Below are 4123 nucleotides of genomic sequence, written 5' to 3'. Positions count from 1 at the left end.
GGCTTTAAGTTAACATTACACTTTCAAATGGTATTCATCTTTTAGAATCTTTTGAACCCAATCAGTTAACATTACACCTCTGTCAGTTGTTCGTTTTAGAATGTTAACACTACACTTTTGTCAATGACCCTAATACAATCATGTTAACATTATACCTCTAAACAGTACCAAACCTAATATGTTAACACTCCACCTCTATCAGTTTAGTTCCACCACCTCTCTCGCCAACATAGATATCAATATGATCCATTAATAACACACTTCTATCATACATATCAAATGGCAAAGTTCTTTATTATTATCAAAGGAGTTGAGCTATTACAGAAAGGAGAATCCTAAAAGTAAAAGTAAAATAAAGATTGGATGTGTTCGACGTGCTTGGCCATCTTAATGTCTCTAGCATCAAGAGCACCTTTTAGAGCTCACTCCCTCAAAATCTCTGGACTGATAGGGGTGGCTTGAGCTTTAGCAATTTTAATCGAGCTGTTTTAGTCTGAAGTTGAGAAGCTTTAGAATCCTTCTCAGTGGCCAACTCAGAAGACCTGGATTCAAGATTTTTCATTGCACTTGATCCTTCGCTAATATGACTTGAGCCTTAGCTATGATGCCTTTGGCCTTGCTAATGTTGGTTTCTCATTCGAGAATAGCATTGTCAAGCTCCATTCGCTTACCATCAACACTTGCAAGGTGAGCGGTCAACTCTTAGAGCCTATGATTGATTTTCCCTAATTCCTTGGGGGTGGTTTCTTCAATCTCATGGCATTTTGCTCAGAGTTGGTAGAACTCAAGTTCAGCCACACAAAGCCAGTGCAAATTCTAAAATTGAATCTCAATCTCATCAGTCATCTTTTAATATGGCCCGATATGCTCGGTTTCAAAAATCAATTTTAGGCGACCAAGTTGATTCCCCAACAAACAAGGAATACGAGGAGATATGCCTTTGTTAGCAATTTAGGCAGTTTCAACATTTCGGTTGAACAACTTCACCAAACTTTCAACCCAATTTAAAATTTTGACTCAACCAGGTCATTGGAGACTTGAGATTTTTTAACCTCTACACGACTCGAAGGACCTACTTCAATCGAGACCGCCAATGTGTCGCTATTGCTGAAGATATAGCTGGCATAACTTCCATTTGACTGCTACTTGGTAGGAGAAATGCTGCAAGCGAGGCTAACACACTTGATATATCTGCTATGGTAGAAGACACTGGCATTAACTCAATGAATGGAGCAAAACTAACATCATTATCATTAGCACGTCCATTGGTGAAACTTCAATAGGAATAACTACAATCTTCGATTCAACAAACTCATCTGTCATTTTTATAGAGTAATCTTCAAACTACTGCGAAAATATCGTCATCTTTCTCAAATGACTCATGTACAATCAATCTACACTATTGCGAAAATAAGTGTGGGTGCAGGACTCGCCGCTATGTTGGTCGCTGGCTAAGATTCATTGATGTCAGAAACCACAATAGAACTAATTGTTGGTGTAGGCCTGCTATTAGCGAAAATAGACATTTGAGTCACTTCACTATCTGTCTCTAGCTCAAGTTCATCATCTACAAAAAGATGAACAAAGTGTTACTTATCGAAACAAATAAACTACACAGACTTGACCAAGTAGACCATACATGTCATGTATGAAGAACCACCAATATCACCCTCAAAGCCCGTATCATTAGGATTAGTGAGGTAAGTGTCGTTGTTGGCCTCATATCTCACCCTCTCCTCACCGTCTAAATCCTTTTGTCCAAGAGGGACATGTTCTTTGCTTGCATAAAAGGAGTATATGTCAATCAAGTGCACTTCAAATAAATCTATACAGAAAGTGTAAACAAAGCTTGTTGGCCTTCTTGTTTTGATGATGTTTAACAAACAATTTACTTCTAATGTTGTTTGTCTAGTGTTTGTGTTTTCGTATTTATTCTAGGCAAACAACGAGTTAGAGGATGGATGGAATTGCGCTTCAACGATAATATCCAATGGAGGTTGGCGGAATAGTAGATGAAGCTATGTACAATTCAAGTTGAAGATCCAAGTTCAAGCTTTATCCGCAAGTGTACCAAGTTGAGCTCATTAAAGACCTTCATCAAGCTTGGGTAATTTAGTTTAGGAGTTTATATTATGTGTGTTAATACCTTAACCTCAATATAATATACACACACATTTATTGGTTTCCATGTATATATATAGTTATATATATACATATATGTTTTGCCTTGATAGGTTTTAAGTTTTACTATGAAAAAATTAAATATAATTAGAAAACATTTTTTAGTTTCATACTTATATGCATATAAATGATTTTATCAATATCAATTTTATTTAGTACAATAAAATCATGTTTTAGTGCATTATATGTGTATTTTGATAAAACACTATATTCATTGTTTATAGACTTCATAACAATAGCTTACATCTTTCTTCAAGTCTATAAAATCATTTTGTAAAGTTTCAAAACATGGTTTAGCCAAAATGTCAAAATTCATATGTTTACATTTTCATGTTTTGGACTATTTTGCAAAATGATGATATTTCTCATTTGGAAAGTTCTTTTAGAAAACCAATTTATTTCCCAAAGTTTTATATTTTTTTGAATTTATTTGATATTTTTAAATAGTGTTTTAAAATTAGAAAACTGTTTTCAAACCTGTTTCTCTTTAGTATCAGTTCGCGGGCGACCGCCACGGTCGAGCGCCATGAGTTCAAGACTTAGGTTATGTTTTGTTAGCTCGCGGTCGACCGTGACGGTCGATCGTAGCAAGTCCAGAGACTTTCGCGGTCGACCGTCGCAGTCGACCGTCGCTTGTCCAGAGCCATTTTTTGTTGCTCGCGGTCAGACGCCGCACTGTCATATCAGTTCTAACGGCTAGTTTCCTGAGCCGTTGCTGAGTTGGTTTTTTGGTCTTTTCTTGGTTTTCTCTTGGCTTTGTGGTTTCTTATAAATACCCCCTTATACCTCAGTTCTTATAGTGATCCAAGAAGTTTTAAACAAGTTTAAGAAAGGTTTAAACATGGGTTTAAGGTTCTGTTTAAGTTTGTTTTGAGAAGCTTTTAAGCAAGTTGAGAGTTTGTTTTAAGAAATCAATTTCACTAGAGCTTGAGGAGATCATCTATTTAGTGTTTGAGCATCCAACTCTTCTCCTTCCACTCTTGCTCTATTGAGAAGTTTTCTAAACTCAATCTAGCTTTATATTTTATATATTGTTTGATTGTCATTTTATTAAGCTAGTGTTCATATTGAGTTTAGTTGATTTTATTTTCTCTTTATTTACACATACACAACCATTGAGCTTATTGTATTTAAATTCATAGTATAATTGGGTTGTGGGTTTGTGTAACTTAGAGAGTAAGCTTATAATTCGTTCTCATCCATTGTAGAGAACAAACACTTTGTATCGTGCTTATTGTGAGATTCACTTTGTAATACACTTGTACACCGAGAGAAGTGTGTGGCGAGAGTCGGGGATCGTCCCAAGAGGAGTAGCATTGATTGACGAACCTAGGGAGAGGTTGTATCCGAGCACTTGAGGGAGACACGTCTAGTTCAACACTTAAGAGGGTGTAGAGTGGGATTACAAGAGTGTGTAAGTTGTAGAGTTTTCGGTAAACTAGAAAATCGTATTGTGTGGTGTAAACGTTATTCCGGTGAACGTAGAAAACCCGGTTGTGATAGTGGAGATCTTCTCGAGGTGAGGAGCGGAGACGTAGGTCGTGGGGACCGAACTCCGTAATCATATTGTTTGTTTGTGATTGCATTGGCGCACTTATTTTTATGTTCATATCTTATATTGCCTTTGTATATTACTTGTTGATTATATTGCCCACCATCTAGTTTAGATTGTTTACCCTTGTGTTAGTTTATATATCCTTACTCACATACTTGTAATATCTCATTGATAGGATATATTCATTTGTTCATATTATTTTGCTTATTCTTGCTTGTAACATGTTGTATATCTATCTTACAAGAATAATTTATTAATTAGTTTTAATTAGCATAAAATCGGATTAGATTAGCATAAGACCCTAATCACCCCCCTCTAGGGTCTAACAATTGGTATCAGAGCTTGGTACTCTTTGTCCGTTGGATGTTTGCCAGGTTATTTTGGGCC

The sequence above is a fragment of the Asparagus officinalis genome, chromosome 2 (genome assembly GCF_001876935.1).
Source record: "Asparagus officinalis chromosome 2, Aspof.V1, whole genome shotgun sequence".
Lineage (NCBI taxonomy): Eukaryota > Viridiplantae > Streptophyta > Magnoliopsida > Asparagales > Asparagaceae > Asparagus > Asparagus officinalis.
Note: the sequence above shows the minus strand (reverse complement) of the source record.